Source organism: Hemitrygon akajei, chromosome 8 (assembly GCF_048418815.1).
Source record: "Hemitrygon akajei chromosome 8, sHemAka1.3, whole genome shotgun sequence".
NCBI classification, from domain to species: Eukaryota; Metazoa; Chordata; class Chondrichthyes; order Myliobatiformes; family Dasyatidae; genus Hemitrygon; species Hemitrygon akajei.
In genome coordinates, this window is record NC_133131.1 from 48,679,546 (window position 1) to 48,702,181 (window position 22,636).

Below are 22,636 nucleotides of genomic sequence, written 5' to 3' on the forward strand. Positions count from 1 at the left end.
CCAGTATCACAGATCCAAACATTTCAAACAGTACTACAGACCCCAGTACCACAGATACAAACAGTTTGATCAGTACTACAGACCCCAGTACCACAGATACAAACATTTCAAACAGTACTACAGACCCCAGTACCACAGATCCAAACAGTTTGAACAGTACTACAGACCCCAGTACCACAGATACAAACGAGTTCAAACAATACAACAGACCCGGTACCAGAGATCCAAACAGTTATAAAGGCAACTTCAGACCCCAGTTCCACCAATACAAGCAGTTAGAACAACAGTAGCACAGACCTATCACCACATTTTCAAACAATCAGAACAGTACTACAGACTCCAGTACAAAAGACACAAACAGTTAGAACAACAGTACAACAGACACAAACAGTCAGAATGACAGTACCACAGCACCCATTACAACAGACCCAAACAGTCGGAACAACAATACCACAGATCCCAGAACAACAGATCCAGTCAAAACAACAGTACCATAGACCTCAATACTACAGACCCCAGTACCACAGATCCAAAGAGTTCGAACAGTACTACAGACCCCAGTACCACAGAACCAAACAGTTCGAAAAACATTACTACAGACCCCAGTAACACAGACCCAAACAGTTCAAACAACAATACTACAGAACCCAGTACCACACATCCAAACAGTTTGAACAACAGTACTACAGACCCGAGTACCACAAGTCCAAACAGTTCGAACAACATTACTACAGACCCCAGTACCACAGATCCAAACAGTTCGGAAAACAATACTACAGACCCCAGTACCACAGATCCAAACAGTTCGAACAACAATACTAAAGAAACCAGTACCACAGATCCAAACTGATCAAATACTACCACAGACCGCAGTACCACAGATTCAAACAGTTTGAACAATACTACAGACCCCAGTACCACAGACCCAAACATTTAGAACAACAGTACTACAGACGCCTGTACCAGAGATACAAACAGTTCGAACAGTACGACAGACCCCAGTACCACAGATCGATACACTTCGAACAGTACTACATACCCCAGTACCACAGATCCAAGCAGTTCGAAAAACAATACTACAAACCCCAGTACCACAGATCCAAACAGTTCGAACTCTACTACAGACCCCAGTACCACACATCCAAACAGTTCGAACAACAGTACTACAGACCCCAGTACCACAGACACAAACGAGTTCAAACAATACAACAGACCCGGTACCAGAGATCCAAACAGTTATAAAGGCAACTTCAGACCCCAGTTCCACCAATCCAAACAGTTAGAACAACAGTAGCACAGACCTATCACCACATTTTCAAACAATCAGAACAGTACTACAGACCCCAGTACCACAGATCGAAACACTTCGAACAATACTACAGACCCCAGTACCACAGTTCCAAACAGTCAGAACAACAGTACTACAGACCCCAGTACCACAGATACATACGAGGTAGAACAATACCAGAGACCCCGGTACCAGAGATCCAAACAGTTAGAATGGCAACTACAGACCCCAGTTCCACCAATCCAAACAGTTAGTACACCAGTACGACAGACCAAGCACCACAGTTCCAAACAATCAGAGCAGTACTACAGACCCCAGTACAAAAGACACAAACAGTTAGAACAACAGTACCACAGACCCATCACCACAGTTCCAAACAATCAGACCAGTACTACAGACCCCAGTACAAAAGACAAAAACAGTTAGAACAACAGTACCACAGACCCATCACCACAGTTTCAAACAATCAGAACAATACTACAGACCCCAGTACAAAACAAACAGTTAGAACAACAGTACCACAGATGCCAATATCTCAAACCCAAACAGTTAGAACTACAGTACAACAGACACAAACAGTCAGAATAACAGTACCACAGCACCCATTACAACAGACCCAAACAGTCAGAACAACAATACCACAGATCCGAGTACAACAGATCCAAACAGTCAAAACAACAGTACCACAGACCTCAATACTACAGACCCCAGTACCACAGACCCAAACAGTTAGAACAACAGTACCACAGACCCCAATACTATAGACTCCAGTACCGCAGATCCAAACAGTTCAAACAGTACTACAGACCCCAGTACCACAGATCCAAACGTTGCAAACAATACTACAGACCCAGTACCACAGATCGAAACAGTTCGAACTGTACTACAGACCCCAGTACCACAGATAAAAACAGTTCAAACAATACTACAGACCCCAGTACCACAGATCCAAACAGTTTGAACAGCATTGCTACAGACCCCAGTACCACAGATCCAAACAGTTCAAACAACAATACAACAGACCCCAGTACCACACATCCAAACAGTTCAAACATTACTACAGACCCCAGTACCACATATCCAAACATTACGAACAATATTACTACAGACCCAAGTACCACAGATCCAAACATTTCGAACAATATTACTAGAGATCCCAGTACCACAGGTCCAAACATTTCAGACAACAATACTACAGACCCCATAACCACAGACCCAAGCAGTTCGAACAACAATACTACAGACTCTAGTACGACAGATCTAAACAGATCGAACATTACTACAGACCCCAGTACCACAGACCCAAACAGTTCAAACAACAATACAACAGACCCCAGTACCACACATCCAAACAGTTCAAACATTACTACAGACCCCAGTACCACATATCCAAACATTACGAACAATATTACTACAGACCCAAGTACCACAGATCCAAACATTTCGAACAATATTACTAGAGATCCCAGTACCACAGGTCCAAACATTTCAGACAACAATACTACAGACCCCATAACCACAGACCCAAGCAGTTCGAACAACAATACTACAGACTCTAGTACGACAGATCTAAACAGATCGAACATTACTACAGACCCCAGTACCACAGACCCAAACAGTTCAAACTACAATACTACAGACCCCAGTACCAAACATCCAAACAGTTCAAACAGTACTACAGACACCAGTACCACGGATCCAAACAGTTCAAACAACAATACTACAGACCCCAGTACCACAGATCGAAACAGTTCGAAGAACGATACTACAGACTCTCGCACGACAGATCTAAACAGATCAAACAGTACTACAGACCCCAGTAAAACAGATCCAAACAGTTAGAACAACATTACTACAGACCCCAGTACCACAGACCCAACCAGTTCAAACTACAATACTACAGACCCCAGTACACACATCCAAACAGTTTGAACAACAGTACTACAGACCCGAGTACCACAAATCCAAACAGTTCAAACAACATTACTACAGACACCAGTATCACAGACCTAAACAGTTCGAACGGTACTACTGACCCCAGTACCACAGACCCAAACAGTTCGAACAACAATACTACAGACCCCTGTACCACAGACCCAAACAGTTCGAACAACAATACTACAGACACCAGTATCACAGACCTAAACAGTTCGAACAGTACTACTGACACCAGTACCACAGACCCAAACAGTTCGAACAACAATACTACAGACACCAGTATCACAGACCTAAACAGTTCAAACAGTACTACTGACCCCAGTACCACAGACCCAAACAGTTCGAACAACAATACTACAGACACCAGTATCACAGACCTAAACAGTTCAAACAGTACTACAGACCACAGTACCACAGACCCAAACAGTTCAAACAACAATACTACAGACCACAGTACCACAGTCCCAAACAGTTCGAACAGTTCTACAAACACCAGTAACACAGATCCAAACAGTTCGAACTGTACAACAGACCACAGTACCACAGATCCAAACATTTCGAACAACATTACTACAGACCCCAGTAGCACACATCCAAACAGTTCGTACTGTACAACAGACCACAGTACCACAGATCCAAACATTTCGAACAACATTACTACAGACCCCAGTACCACAGATTCAAACAGTTCGAACTGTACAACAGACCCCAGTACCACAGATCCAAACATTTCGAACAACATTACTACAGACCCCAATACCACAGATTCAAACAGTTCAAACTGTACAACAGACCCCAGTACCACAGATCCAAACATTTCGAACAACATTACTACAGACCCCAGTACCACAGATTCAAACAGTTCGAACTGTACAACAGACCCCAGTACCACAGATCCAAACATTTCGAACAACATTACTACAGAACCCAGTACCAAAGACCCAAACAGTTCGAACAACAATACTACAGACACCAGTATCACAGACCTAAACAGTTCGAACAGTACTACTGACCCCAGTACCACAGACCCAAACAGTTCGAACAACAATACTACAGACACCAGTACCACAGACCCAAACAGTTCGAACTGTACTACAGACACCAGTACCACAGATCCAAACAGTTCGAACTGTACTACAGACCCCAGTACCACAGATCCAAGCAGTTCGGAAAACAGTACTACAGACCCCAGTACCAGAAATCCAAACAGTACTACAGACCCCAGTACCACAGATCCAAACAGTTCGAACTGTAGTACAGACCCCAGTATCACAGATCCAAATATTTCGAACAATATTACTACAGATCCCAGTACCACAGATCCAAACAGTTCGGAAAACAGTACTACAGACCCCAGTACACACATCCAAACAGTTTGAACAACAGTACTCCAGACCCGAGTACCACAAGTCCAAACAGTTCGAACAACATTACTACAGACCCCAGTACCACAGACCCAAAAAGTTCGAACAACAATACTACAGACACCAGTATCACAGACCTAAACAGTTCGAACAGTACTACTGACCCCAGTACCACAGACCCAAACAGTTCGAACAACAATACTACAGACACCAGTATCACAGACCTAAACAGTTCGAACAGTACTGCAGACCGCAGTACCACAGACCCAAACAGTTCAAAAAACAATACTACAGACCCCAGTACCACAGACCCAAACAGTTCGAACTGTACTACAGACCCCACTACCACAGATCCAAACAGTTCGAACTGTACTACAGACCCCAGTATCACAGATCCAAATATTTCAAACAATATTACTACAGACCCCAGTACCACAGGTCCATACAGTTCGGAAAACAATACTACAGACCCCAGTACCAGAGATCCAAACAGTACTACAGACCCCAGTACCACAGATCCAAACATTTCAAACAGTACTACAGACCCCAGTACCACAGATCCAAACATTTCAAACAGTACTACAGACCCCAGTACCACAGATCCAAACAGTTTGAACAGTACTACAGACCCCAGTACCACAGATCCAAACAGTTTGAACAGTACTACAGACCCCAGTACCACAGATACAAACGAGTTCAAACAATACAACAGACCCGGTACCAGAGATCCAAACAGTTATAAAGGCAACTTCAGACCCCAGTTCCACCAATACAAGCAGTTAGAACAACAGTAGCACAGACCTATCACCACATTTTCAAACAATCAGAACAGTACTACAGACCCCACTACCACAGATACAAACAAGTTCAAACAATACAACAGACCCGGTACCAGAGATCCAAACAGTTATAAAGGCAACTTCAGACCCCAGTTCCACCAATACAAGCAGTTAGAACAACAGTAGCACAGACCTATCACCACATTTTCAAACAATCAGAACAGTACTACAGACTCCAGTACAAAAGACACAAACAGTTAGAACAACAGTACAACAGACACAAACAGTCAGAATGACAGTACCACAGCACCCATTACAACAGACCCAAACAGTCGGAACAACAATACCACAGATCCCAGAACAACAGATCCAGTCAAAACAACAGTACCATAGATCTCAATACTACAGACCCCAGTACCACAGATCCAAACAGTTCGAACTGTAGTACAGACCCCCGTACCAGAGATCCAAACAGTACTACAGACACCAGTAACACAGATCCAAACAGTTCGAACAACAATACTACAGACCCCAATTACACAGATCAAAACAGTTCGAACAACATTACTACAGACCCCAGTACCACAGACCCAAACAGATCGAACAACATTACTACAGACCCCAATAACACAGATCCAAACGGTTCGATCAACAATACTACAGACTCCAGTACCACAAACCCAAACAGTTCGAACAACTATACTACAGACCCCTGTACCACAGACCCAAACATTTCAAACAGTACTACAGACCCCAGTAACACAGATCCAAACGGTTCAATCAACAATACTACAGACTTCAGTACCACAAACCCAAACAGTTTGAACAACAATACTACAGACCCCTGTACCACAGACCCAAACATTTCATACAGTACTACAGACCCCAGTAACACAGATCCAAATGGTACGATCAACAATGCTACAGACCCCAGTACCAAAGACCCAAACAGTTCGAACAATACTACAGACGCCAGAACAACAGATCCAAACAGTCAAAACAACAGTAACACAGCCCTCAATGCTACAGACCCCAGTACCAAAGACCCAAACAGTTCGAACAATACTACAGACGCCAGAACAACAGATCCAAACAGTCAAAACAACAGTAACACAGCCCTCAATGCTACAGACCCCAGTACCAAAGACCCAAACAGTTCGAACAATACTACAGACGCCAGAACAACAGATCCAAACAGTCAAAACAACAGTAACACAGCCCTCAATGCTACAGACCCCAGTACCAAAGACCCAAACAGTTCGAACAACAGTACTACAGACCCCAGTACCACAGACCCAAACAGATCGAACAACAATACTACAGACCCCAGTACCACAGATCCAAACAGTTCGAACAACAGTACTACAGACCCCAGTACCACAGACACAAACAGTTCAAACAACAATACTACAGACCCCAGTACCACAGATCCAAACAGTTCAAACAGTACTACAGACCCCAGTACCACTGATCCAAACAGTTCAAACAACAATACTACAGACCCCAGTACCACAGATCCAAACAGTTCAAACAGTACTACAGACCCCAGTACCACTGATCCAAACAGTTCAAACAACAATACTACAGACACCAGTACCACAGATACAAACAGTTCGAACAGTACTACAGACCCCAATACTACAAACCCCAGTACCACAGACCCAACCAGTTCAAACTACAATACTACAGACCCCAGTACACACATCCAAACAGTTTGAACAACAGTACTCCAGACCCGAGTACCACAAGTCCAAACAGTTCGAACAACATTACTACAGACCCCAGTACCACAGACCCAAAAAGTTCGAACAACAATACTACAGACACCAGTATCACAGACCTAAACAGTTCGAACAGTACTACTGACCCCAGTACCACAGACCCAAACAGTTCGAACAACAATACTACAGACACCAGTATCACAGACCTAAACAGTTCGAACAGTACTACAGACCGCAGTACCACAGACCCAAACAGTTCAAAAAACAATACTACAGACCCCAGTACCACAGACCCAAACAGTTCGAACTGTACTACAGACCCCACTACCACAGATCCAAACAGTTCGAACTGTACTACAGACCCCAGTATCACAGATCCAAATATTTCAAACAATATTACTACAGACCCCAGTACCACAGGTCCAAACAGTTCGGAAAACAATACTACAGACCCCAGTACCAGAGATCCAAACAGTACTACAGACCCCAGTATCACAGATCCAAACATTTCAAACAGTACTACAGACCCCAGTACCACAGATACAAACAGTTTGATCAGTACTACAGACCCCAGTACCACAGATACAAACATTTCAAACAGTACTACAGACCCCAGTACCACAGATCCAAACAGTTTGAACAGTACTACAGACCCCAGTACCACAGATACAAACGAGTTCAAACAATACAACAGACCCGGTACCAGAGATCCAAACAGTTATAAAGGCAACTTCAGACCCCAGTTCCACCAATACAAGCAGTTAGAACAACAGTAGCACAGACCTATCACCACATTTTCAAACAATCAGAACAGTACTACAGACTCCAGTACAAAAGACACAAACAGTTAGAACAACAGTACAACAGACACAAACAGTCAGAATGACAGTACCACAGCACCCATTACAACAGACCCAAACAGTCGGAACAACAATACCACAGATCCCAGAACAACAGATCCAGTCAAAACAACAGTACCATAGACCTCAATACTACAGACCCCAGTACCACAGATCCAAAGAGTTCGAACAGTACTACAGACCCCAGTACCACAGAACCAAACAGTTCGAAAAACATTACTACAGACCCCAGTAACACAGACCCAAACAGTTCAAACAACAATACTACAGAACCCAGTACCACACATCCAAACAGTTTGAACAACAGTACTACAGACCCGAGTACCACAAGTCCAAACAGTTCGAACAACATTACTACAGACCCCAGTACCACAGATCCAAACAGTTCGGAAAACAATACTACAGACCCCAGTACCACAGATCCAAACAGTTCGAACAACAATACTAAAGAAACCAGTACCACAGATCCAAACTGATCAAATACTACCACAGACCGCAGTACCACAGATTCAAACAGTTTGAACAATACTACAGACCCCAGTACCACAGACCCAAACATTTAGAACAACAGTACTACAGACGCCTGTACCAGAGATACAAACAGTTCGAACAGTACGACAGACCCCAGTACCACAGATCGATACACTTCGAACAGTACTACATACCCCAGTACCACAGATCCAAGCAGTTCGAAAAACAATACTACAAACCCCAGTACCACAGATCCAAACAGTTCGAACTCTACTACAGACCCCAGTACCACACATCCAAACAGTTCGAACAACAGTACTACAGACCCCAGTACCACAGACACAAACAGTTCAAACAACAATACTACAGACCCCAGTACCACAGACCCAAACAGTTCAAACAACAATACTACAGACCCCAGTACCACAGATCCAAACAGTTCAAACAGTACTACAGACCCCAGTACCACTGATCCAAACAGTTCAAACAACAATACTACAGACACCAGTACCACAGACCCAAACAGTTCAAACAACAATACTACAGACCCCAGTACCACAGACACAAACAGTTCAAACAACAATACTACAGACCCCAGTACCACAGACCCAAACAGTTCAAACAACAATACTACAGACCCCAGTACCACAGATCCAAACAGTTCGAACAGTACTACAGACCCCAATACTACAAACCCCAGTACCACAGACCCAACCAGTTCAAACTACAATACTACAGACCCCAGTACACACATCCAGTTTGAACAACAGTACTACAGACCCGAGTACCACAAGTCCAAACAGTTCGAACAACATTACTACAGAACCCAGTACCACAGACCCAAACAGTTCGAACAACAATACTACAGACACCAGTATCACAGACCTAAACAGTTCGAACAGTACTACTGACCCCAGTACCAAAGACCCAAACAGTTCGAACAACAATACTACAGACACCAGTATCACAGACCTAAACAGTTCGAACAGTACTACAGACCACAGTACCACAGACCCAAACAGTTCAAGCAACAATACTACAGACCACAGTACCACAGTCCCAAACAGTTCGAACAGTTCTACAGACACCAGTAACACAGATCCAAACAGTTTGAACAACAATACTACAGACCCCAATTACACAGATCAAAACAGTTCGAACAACATTACTACAGACCCCAGTACCACAGACCCAAACAGATCGAACAACATTACTACAGACCCCAATTACACAGATCAAAACAGTTTGAACAACAATACTACAGACCCCAATTACACAGATCAAAACAGTTCGAACAACATTACTACAGACCCCAGTACCACAGACCCAAACAGATCGAACAACATTACTACAGACCCCAATTACACAGATCAAAACAGTTTGAACAACAATACTACAGACCCCAGTACCACAGGTCCAAACAGTTCGGAAAACAATACTACAGACCCCAGTACCAGAGATCCAAACAGTACTACAGACCCCAGTACCACAGATCCAAACATTTCAAACAGTACTACAGACCCCAGTACCACAGATCCAAACAGTTTGAACAGTACTACAGACCCCAGTACCACAGATCCAAACAGTTTGAACAGTACTACAGACCCCAGTACCACAGATACAAACGAGTTCAAACAATACAACAGACCCGGTACCAGAGATCCAAACAGTTATAAAGGCAACTTCAGACCCCAGTTCCACCAATACAAGCAGTTAGAACAACAGTAGCACAGACCTATCACCACATTTTCAAACAATCAGAACAGTACTACAGACCCCACTACCACAGATACAAACAAGTTCAAACAATACAACAGACCCGGTACCAGAGATCCAAACAGTTATAAAGGCAACTTCAGACCCCAGTTCCACCAATACAAGCAGTTAGAACAACAGTAGCACAGACCTATCACCACATTTTCAAACAATCAGAACAGTACTACAGACTCCAGTACAAAAGACACAAACAGTTAGAACAACAGTACAACAGACACAAACAGTCAGAATGACAGTACCACAGCACCCATTACAACAGACCCAAACAGTCGGAACAACAATACCACAGATCCCAGAACAACAGATCCAGTCAAAACAACAGTACCATAGATCTCAATACTACAGACCCCAGTACCACAGATCCAAACAGTTCGAACTGTAGTACAGACCCCCGTACCACAGACCCAAACAGTTCGAACAACAATACTACAGACACCAGTATCACAGACCTAAACAGTTCGAACAGTACTACAGACCGCAGTACCACAGACCCAAACAGTTCAAAAAACAATACTACAGACCCCAGTACCACAGACCCAAACAGTTCGAACTGTACTACAGACCCCACTACCACAGATCCAAACAGTTCGAACTGTACTACAGACCCCAGTATCACAGATCCAAATATTTCAAACAATATTACTACAGACCCCAGTACCACAGGTCCAAACAGTTCGGAAAACAATACTACAGACCCCAGTACCAGAGATCCAAACAGTACTACAGACCCCAGTATCACAGATCCAAACATTTCAAACAGTACTACAGACCCCAGTACCACAGATACAAACAGTTTGATCAGTACTACAGACCCCAGTACCACAGATACAAACATTTCAAACAGTACTACAGACCCCAGTACCACAGATCCAAACAGTTTGAACAGTACTACAGACCCCAGTACCACAGATACAAACGAGTTCAAACAATACAACAGACCCGGTACCAGAGATCCAAACAGTTATAAAGGCAACTTCAGACCCCAGTTCCACCAATACAAGCAGTTAGAACAACAGTAGCACAGACCTATCACCACATTTTCAAACAATCAGAACAGTACTACAGACTCCAGTACAAAAGACACAAACAGTTAGAACAACAGTACAACAGACACAAACAGTCAGAATGACAGTACCACAGCACCCATTACAACAGACCCAAACAGTCGGAACAACAATACCACAGATCCCAGAACAACAGATCCAGTCAAAACAACAGTACCATAGACCTCAATACTACAGACCCCAGTACCACAGATCCAAAGAGTTCGAACAGTACTACAGACCCCAGTACCACAGAACCAAACAGTTCGAAAAACATTACTACAGACCCCAGTAACACAGACCCAAACAGTTCAAACAACAATACTACAGAACCCAGTACCACACATCCAAACAGTTCGAACTGTACAACAGACCCCAGTACCACAGATCCAAACATTTCGAACAACATTACTACAGACCCCAGTACCACAGATCCAAACAGTTCGGAAAACAATACTACAGACCCCAGTACCACAGATCCAAACAGTTCGAACAACAATACTAAAGAAACCAGTACCACAGATCCAAACAGATCAAATACTACCACAGACCGCAGTACCACAGATTCAAACAGTTTGAACAATACTACAGACCCCAGTACCACAGACCCAAACATTTAGAACAACAGTACTACAGACGCCTGTACCAGAGATACAAACAGTTCGAACAGTACGACAGACCCCAGTACCACAGATCGATACACTTCGAACAGTACTACATACCCCAGTACCACAGATCCAAGCAGTTCGAAAAACAATACTACAAACCCCAGTACCACAGATCCAAACAGTTCGAACTCTACTACAGACCCCAGTACCACACATCCAAACAGTTCGAACAACAGTACTACAGACCCCAGTACCACAGACACAAACAGTTCAAACAACAATACTACAGACCCCAGTACCACAGACCCAAACAGTTCAAACAACAATACTACAGACCCCAGTACCACAGATCCAAACAGTTCAAACAGTACTACAGACCCCAGTACCACTGATCCAAACAGTTCAAACAACAATACTACAGACACCAGTACCACAGATCCAAACAGTTCGAACAGTACTACAGACCCCAATACTACAAACCCCAGTACCACAGACCCAACCAGTTCAAACTACAATACTACAGACCCCAGTACACACATCCAAACAGTTTGAACAACAGTACTCCAGACCCGAGTACCACAAGTCCAAACAGTTCGAACAACATTACTACAGACCCCAGTACCACAGACCCAAAAAGTTCGAACAACAATACTACAGACACCGGTATCACAGACCTAAACAGTTCGAACAGTACTACAGACCCCAGTACCACAGATCCAAACAGTTCGAACTGTAGTACAGACCCCAGTACCACAGACCCAAACAGTTCGAACAACAATACTACAGACACCAGTATCACAGACCTAAACAGTTCGAACAGTACTACAGACCGCAGTACCACAGACCCAAACAGTTCAAAAAACAATACTACAGACCCCAGTACCACAGACCCAAACAGTTCGAACTGTACTACAGACCCCACTACCACAGATCCAAACAGTTCGAACTGTACTACAGACCCCAGTATCACAGATCCAAATATTTCAAACAATATTACTACAGACCCCAGTACCACAGGTCCAAACAGTTCGGAAAACAATACTACAGACCCCAGTACCAGAGATCCAAACAGTACTACAGACCCCAGTATCACAGATCCAAACATTTCAAACAGTACTACAGACCCCAGTACCACAGATACAAACAGTTTGATCAGTACTACAGACCCCAGTACCACAGATACAAACATTTCAAACAGTACTACAGACCCCAGTACCACAGATCCAAACAGTTTGAACAGTACTACAGACCCCAGTACCACAGATACAAACGAGTTCAAACAATACAACAGACCCGGTACCAGAGATCCAAACAGTTATAAAGGCAACTTCAGACCCCAGTTCCACCAATACAAGCAGTTAGAACAACAGTAGCACAGACCTATCACCACATTTTCAAACAATCAGAACAGTACTACAGACTCCAGTACAAAAGACACAAACAGTTAGAACAACAGTACAACAGACACAAACAGTCAGAATGACAGTACCACAGCACCCATTACAACAGACCCAAACAGTCGGAACAACAATACCACAGATCCCAGAACAACAGATCCAGTCAAAACAACAGTACCATAGACCTCAATACTACAGACCCCAGTACCACAGATCCAAAGAGTTCGAACAGTACTACAGACCCCAGTACCACAGAACCAAACAGTTCGAAAAACATTACTACAGACCCCAGTAACACAGACCCAAACAGTTCAAACAACAATACTACAGAACCCAGTACCACACATCCAAACAGTTCGAACTGTACAACAGACCCCAGTACCACAGATCCAAACATTTCGAACAACATTACTACAGACCCCAGTACCACAGATCCAAACAGTTCGGAAAACAATACTACAGACCCCAGTACCACAGATCCAAACAGTTCGAACAACAATACTAAAGAAACCAGTACCACAGATCCAAACAGATCAAATACTACCACAGACCGCAGTACCACAGATTCAAACAGTTTGAACAATACTACAGACCCCAGTACCACAGACCCAAACATTTAGAACAACAGTACTACAGACGCCTGTACCAGAGATACAAACAGTTCGAACAGTACGACAGACCCCAGTACCACAGATCGATACACTTCGAACAGTACTACATACCCCAGTACCACAGATCCAAGCAGTTCGAAAAACAATACTACAAACCCCAGTACCACAGATCCAAACAGTTCGAACTCTACTACAGACCCCAGTACCACACATCCAAACAGTTCGAACAACAGTACTACAGACCCCAGTACCACAGACACAAACAGTTCAAACAACAATACTACAGACCCCAGTACCACAGACCCAAACAGTTCAAACAACAATACTACAGACCCCAGTACCACAGATCCAAACAGTTCAAACAGTACTACAGACCCCAGTACCACTGATCCAAACAGTTCAAACAACAATACTACAGACACCAGTACCACAGATCCAAACAGTTCGAACAGTACTACAGACCCCAATACTACAAACCCCAGTACCACAGACCCAACCAGTTCAAACTACAATACTACAGACCCCAGTACACACATCCAAACAGTTTGAACAACAGTACTCCAGACCCGAGTACCACAAGTCCAAACAGTTCGAACAACATTACTACAGACCCCAGTACCACAGACCCAAAAAGTTCGAACAACAATACTACAGACACCGGTATCACAGACCTAAACAGTTCGAACAGTACTACTGACCCCAGTACCACAGACCCAAACAGTTCGAACAACAATACTACAGACACCAGTATCACAGACCTAAACAGTTCGAACAGTACTACAGACCGCAGTACCACAGACCCAAACAGTTCAAAAAACAATACTACAGACCCCAGTACCACAGACCCAAACAGTTCGAACTGTACTACAGACCCCACTACCACAGATCCAAACAGTTCGAACTGTACTACAGACCCCAGTATCACAGATCCAAATATTTCAAACAATATTACTACAGACCCCAGTACCACAGGTCCAAACAGTTCGGAAAACAATACTACAGACCCCAGTACCAGAGATCCAAACAGTACTACAGACCCCAGTATCACAGATCCAAACATTTCAAACAGTATTACAGACCCCAGTACCACAGATACAAACAGTTTGATCAGTACTACAGACCCCAGTACCACAGATACAAACATTTCAAACAGTACTACAGACCCCAGTACCACAGATCCAAACAGTTTGAACAGTACTACAGACCCCAGTACCACAGATACAAACGAGTTCAAACAATACAACAGACCCGGTACCAGAGATCCAAACAGTTATAAAGGCAACTTCAGACCCCAGTTCCACCAATACAAGCAGTTAGAACAACAGTAGCACAGACCTATCACCACATTTTCAAACAATCAGAACAGTACTACAGACTCCAGTACAAAAGACACAAACAGTTAGAACAACAGTACAACAGACACAAACAGTCAGAATGACAGTACCACAGCACCCATTACAACAGACCCAAACAGTCGGAACAACAATACCACAGATCCCAGAACAACAGATCCAGTCAAAACAACAGTACCATAGACCTCAATACTACAGACCCCAGTACCACAGATCCAAAGAGTTCGAACAGTACTACAGACCCCAGTACCACAGAACCAAACAGTTCGAAAAACATTACTACAGACCCCAGTAACACAGACCCAAACAGTTCAAACAACAATACTACAGAACCCAGTACCACACATCCAAACAGTTCGAACTGTACAACAGACCCCAGTACCACAGATCCAAACATTTCGAACAACATTACTACAGACCCCAGTACCACAGATCCAAACAGTTCGGAAAACAATACTACAGACCCCAGTACCACAGATCCAAACAGTTCGAACAACAATACTAAAGAAACCAGTACCACAGATCCAAACAGATCAAATACTACCACAGACCGCAGTACCACAGATTCAAACAGTTTGAACAATACTACAGACCCCAGTACCACAGACCCAAACATTTAGAACAACAGTACTACAGACGCCTGTACCAGAGATACAAACAGTTCGAACAGTACGACAGACCCCAGTACCACAGATCGATACACTTCGAACAGTACTACATACCCCAGTACCACAGATCCAAGCAGTTCGAAAAACAATACTACAAACCCCAGTACCACAGATCCAAACAGTTCGAACTCTACTACAGACCCCAGTACCACACATCCAAACAGTTCGAACAACAGTACTACAGACCCCAGTACCACAGACACAAACAGTTCAAACAACAATACTACAGACCCCAGTACCACAGACCCAAACAGTTCAAACAACAATACTACAGACCCCAGTACCACAGATCCAAACAGTTCAAACAGTACTACAGACCCCAGTACCACTGATCCAAACAGTTCAAACAACAATACTACAGACACCAGTACCACAGATCCAAACAGTTCGAACAGTACTACAGACCCCAATACTACAAACCCCAGTACCACAGACCCAACCAGTTCAAACTACAATACTACAGACCCCAGTACACACATCCAAACAGTTTGAACAACAGTACTCCAGACCCGAGTACCACAAGTCCAAACAGTTCGAACAACATTACTACAGACCCCAGTACCACAGACCCAAAAAGTTCGAACAACAATACTACAGACACCGGTATCACAGACCTAAACAGTTCGAACAGTACTACTGACCCCAGTACCACAGACCCAAACAGTTCGAACAACAATACTACAGACACCAGTATCACAGACCTAAACAGTTCGAACAGTACTACAGACCGCAGTACCACAGACCCAAACAGTTCAAAAAACAATACTACAGACCCCAGTACCACAGACCCAAACAGTTCGAACTGTACTACAGACCCCACTACCACAGATCCAAACAGTTCGAACTGTACTACAGACCCCAGTATCACAGATCCAAATATTTCAAACAATATTACTACAGACCCCAGTACCACAGGTCCAAACAGTTCGGAAAACAATACTACAGACCCCAGTACCAGAGATCCAAACAGTACTACAGACCCCAGTATCACAGATCCAAACATTTCAAACAGTACTACAGACCCCAGTACCACAGATACAAACAGTTTGATCAGTACTACAGACCCCAGTACCACAGATACAAACATTTCAAACAGTACTACAGACCCCAGTACCACAGATCCAAACAGTTTGAACAGTACTACAGACCCCAGTACCACAGATACAAACGAGTTCAAACAATACAACAGACCCGGTACCAGAGATCCAAACAGTTATAAAGGCAACTTCAGACCCCAGTTCCACCAATACAAGCAGTTAGAACAACAGTAGCACAGACCTATCACCACATTTTCAAACAATCAGAACAGTACTACAGACTCCAGTACAAAAGACACAAACAGTTAGAACAACAGTACAACAGACACAAACAGTCAGAATGACAGTACCACAGCACCCATTACAACAGACCCAAACAGTCGGAACAACAATACCACAGATCCCAGAACAACAGATCCAGTCAAAACAACAGTACCATAGACCTCAATACTACAGACCCCAGTACCACAGATCCAAAGAGTTCGAACAGTACTACAGACCCCAGTACCACAGAACCAAACAGTTCGAAAAACATTACTACAGACCCCAGTAACACAGACCCAAACAGTTCAAACAACAATACTACAGAACCCAGTACCACACATCCAAACAGTTCGAACTGTACAACAGACCCCAGTACCACAGATCCAAACATTTCGAACAACATTACTACAGACCCCAGTACCACAGATCCAAACAGTTCGGAAAACAATACTACAGACCCCAGTACCACAGATCCAAACAGTTCGAACAACAATACTAAAGAAACCAGTACCACAGATCCAAACAGATCAAATACTACCACAGACCGCAGTACCACAGATTCAAACAGTTTGAACAATACTACAGACCCCAGTACCACAGACCCAAACATTTAGAACAACAGTACTACAGACGCCTGTACCAGAGATACAAACAGTTCGAACAGTACGACAGACCCCAGTACCACAGATCGATACACTTCGAACAGTACTACATACCCCAGTACCACAGATCCAAGCAGTTCGAAAAACAATACTACAAACCCCAGTACCACAGATCCAAACAGTTCGAACTCTACTACAGACCCCAGTACCACACATCCAAACAGTTCGAACAACAGTACTACAGACCCCAGTACCACAGACACAAACAGTTCAAACAACAATACTACAGACCCCAGTACCACAGACCCAAACAGTTCAAACAACAATACTACAGACCCCAGTACCACAGATCCAAACAGTTCAAACAGTACTACAGACCCCAGTACCACTGATCCAAACAGTTCAAACAACAATACTACAGACACCAGTACCACAGATCCAAACAGTTCGAACAGTACTACAGACCCCAATACTACAAACCCCAGTACCACAGACCCAACCAGTTCAAACTACAATACTACAGACCCCAGTACACACATCCAAACAGTTTGAACAACAGTACTCCAGACCCGAGTACCACAAGTCCAAACAGTTCGAACAACATTACTACAGACCCCAGTACCACAGACCCAAAAAGTTCGAACAACAATACTACAGACACCGGTATCACAGACCTAAACAGTTCGAACAGTACTACTGACCCCAGTACCACAGACCCAAACAGTTCGAACAACAATACTACAGACACCAGTATCACAGACCTAAACAGTTCGAACAGTACTACAGACCGCAGTACCACAGACCCAAACAGTTCAAAAAACAATACTACAGACCCCAGTACCACAGACCCAAACAGTTCGAACTGTACTACAGACCCCACTACCACAGATCCAAACAGTTCGAACTGTACTACAGACCCCAGTATCACAGATCCAAATATTTCAAACAATATTACTACAGACCCCAGTACCACAGGTCCAAACAGTTCGGAAAACAATACTACAGACCCCAGTACCAGAGATCCAAACAGTACTACAGACCCCAGTATCACAGATCCAAACATTTCAAACAGTACTACAGACCCCAGTACCACAGATACAAACAGTTTGATCAGTACTACAGACCCCAGTACCACAGATACAAACATTTCAAACAGTACTACAGACCCCAGTACCACAGATCCAAACAGTTTGAACAGTACTACAGACCCCAGTACCACAGATACAAACGAGTTCAAACAATACAACAGACCCGGTACCAGAGATCCAAACAGTTATAAAGGCAACTTCAGACCCCAGTTCCACCAATACAAGCAGTTAGAACAACAGTAGCACAGACCTATCACCACATTTTCAAACAATCAGAACAGTACTACAGACTCCAGTACAAAAGACACAAACAGTTAGAACAACAGTACAACAGACACAAACAGTCAGAATGACAGTACCACAGCACCCATTACAACAGACCCAAACAGTCGGAACAACAATACCACAGATCCCAGAACAACAGATCCAGTCAAAACAACAGTACCATAGACCTCAATACTACAGACCCCAGTACCACAGATCCAAAGAGTTCGAACAGTACTACAGACCCCAGTACCACAGAACCAAACAGTTCGAAAAACATTACTACAGACCCCAGTAACACAGACCCAAACAGTTCAAACAACAATACTACAGAACCCAGTACCACACATCCAAACAGTTCGAACTGTACAACAGACCCCAGTACCACAGATCCAAACATTTCGAACAACATTACTACAGACCCCAGTACCACAGATCCAAACAGTTCGGAAAACAATACTACAGACCCCAGTACCACAGATCCAAACAGTTCGAACAACAATACTAAAGAAACCAGTACCACAGATCCAAACAGATCAAATACTACCACAGACCGCAGTACCACAGATTCAAACAGTTTGAACAATACTACAGACCCCAGTACCACAGACCCAAACATTTAGAACAACAGTACTACAGACGCCTGTACCAGAGATACAAACAGTTCGAACAGTACGACAGACCCCAGTACCACAGATCGATACACTTCGAACAGTACTACATACCCCAGTACCACAGATCCAAGCAGTTCGAAAAACAATACTACAAACCCCAGTACCACAGATCCAAACAGTTCGAACTCTACTACAGACCCCAGTACCACACATCCAAACAGTTCGAACAACAGTACTACAGACCCCAGTACCACAGACACAAACAGTTCAAACAACAATACTACAGACCCCAGTACCACAGACCCAAACAGTTCAAACAACAATACTACAGACCCCAGTACCACAGATCCAAACAGTTCAAACAGTACTACAGACCCCAGTACCACTGATCCAAACAGTTCAAACAACAATACTACAGACACCAGTACCACAGATCCAAACAGTTCGAACAGTACTACAGACCCCAATACTACAAACCTCAGTACCACAGACCCAACCAGTTCAAACTACAATACTACAGACCCCAGTACACACATCCAGTTCAAACAACAGTACTACAGACCCGAGTACCACAAGTCCAAACAGTTCGAACAACATTACTACAGAACCCAGTACCACAGACCCAAACAGTTCGAACAACAATACTACAGACACCAGTATCACAGACCTAAACAGTTCGAACAGTACTACTGACCCCAGTACCAAAGACCCAAACAGTTCGAACAACAATACTACAGACACCAGTATCACAGACCTAAACAGTTCGAACAGTACTACAGACCACAGTACCACAGACCCAAACAGTTCAAGCAACAATACTACAGACCACAGTACCACAGTCCCAAACAGTTCGAACAGTTCTACAGACACCAGTAACACAGATCCAAACAGTTTGAACAACAATACTACAGACCCCAATTACACAGATCAAAACAGTTCGAACAACATTACTACAGACCCCAGTACCACAGACCCAAACAGATCGAACAACATTACTACAGACCCCAATTACACAGATCAAAACAGTTTGAACAACAATACTACAGACCCCTGTACCACAGACCCAAACATTTCAAACAGTACTACAGACCCCAGTAACACAGATCCAAACGGTTCGATCAACAATACTACAGACCACAGTACCACAGACCCAAACAGTTCGAACAATACTACAGACGCCAGAACAACAGATCCAAACAGTCAAAACAACAGTACCACAGACCTCAATACTACAGACCCCAGTAACAAAGACCCAAACAGTTCAAACAACAATACTACAGACCACAGTACCACACATCCAAACAGTTCGAACTGTACAACAGACCCCAGTACCACAGATCCAAACATTTCGAACAACAATACTACAGACCCCAGTACCACAGATCCAAACAGTTCGAACAGTACAACAGACCCCAGTAGCACACATCCAAACAGTTCGAACTGTACAACAGACCTCAGTACCACAGATCCAAACATTTCGAACAACATTACTACAGACCCCAGTACCACAGATTAAAACAGTTCGAACTGTACAACAGACCCCAGTACCACAGATCCAAACATTTCGAACAACGTTACTACAGACCCCAGTAGCACACATCCAAACAGTTCAAACTGTACAACAGACCCCAGTACCACAGATCCAGACATTTCGAACAACATTACTACAGACCCCAGTACAACAGATTCAAACAGTTCGAACTGTACAACAGACCCCAGTACCACAGATCCAAACATTTCGAACAACATTACTACAGACCCCAGTAGCACACATCCAAACAGTTCGAAATGTACAACAGACCGCAGTACCACAGATCCAAACATTTCAAAAAACATTACTACAGACCCCAGTACCACAGACCCAAACAGTTCGAACAACAATACTACAGACACCAGTATCACAGACCTAAACAGTTCGAACAGTACTACTGACCCCAGTACCACAGACCCAAACAGTTCGAACAACAATACTACAGACACCAGTATCACAGACCTAAACAGTTCGAACAGTACTACAGAACACAGTACCACAGATCCAAACAGTTCAAACAGTACTACAGACCCCAGTACAACTGATCCAAACAGTTCAAACAACAATACTACAGACACCAGTACCACAGATCGATACACTTCGAACAGTACTACATACCCCAGTACCACAGATCCAAGCAGTTCGAAAAACAATACTACAAACCCCAGTACCACAGATCCAAACAGTTCGAACTCTACTACAGACCCCAGTACCACACATCCAAACAGTTCGAACAACAGTACTACAGACCCCAGTACCACAGACACAAACAGTTCAAACAACAATACTACAGACCCCAGTACCACAGACCCAAACAGTTCAAACAACAATACTACAGACCCCAGTACCACAGATCCAAACAGTTCAAACAGTACTACAGACCCCAGTACCACTGATCCAAACAGTTCAAACAACAATACTACAGACACCAGTACCACAGATCCAAACAGTTCGAACAGTACTACAGACCCCAATACTACAAACCCCAGTACCACAGACCCAACCAGTTCAAACTACAATACTACAGACCCCAGTACACACATCCAGTTTGAACAACAGTACTACAGACCCGAGTACCACAAGTCCAAACAGTTCGAACAACATTACTACAGAACCCAGTACCACAGACCCAAACAGTTCGAACAACAATACTACAGACACCAGTATCACAGACCTAAACAGTTCGAACAGTACTACTGACCCCAGTACCAAAGACCCAAACAGTTCGAACAACAATACTACAGACACCAGTATCACAGACCTAAACAGTTCGAACAGTACTACTGACCCCAGTACCAAAGACCCAAACAGTTCGAACAACAATACTACAGACACCAGTATCACAGACCTAAACAGTTCG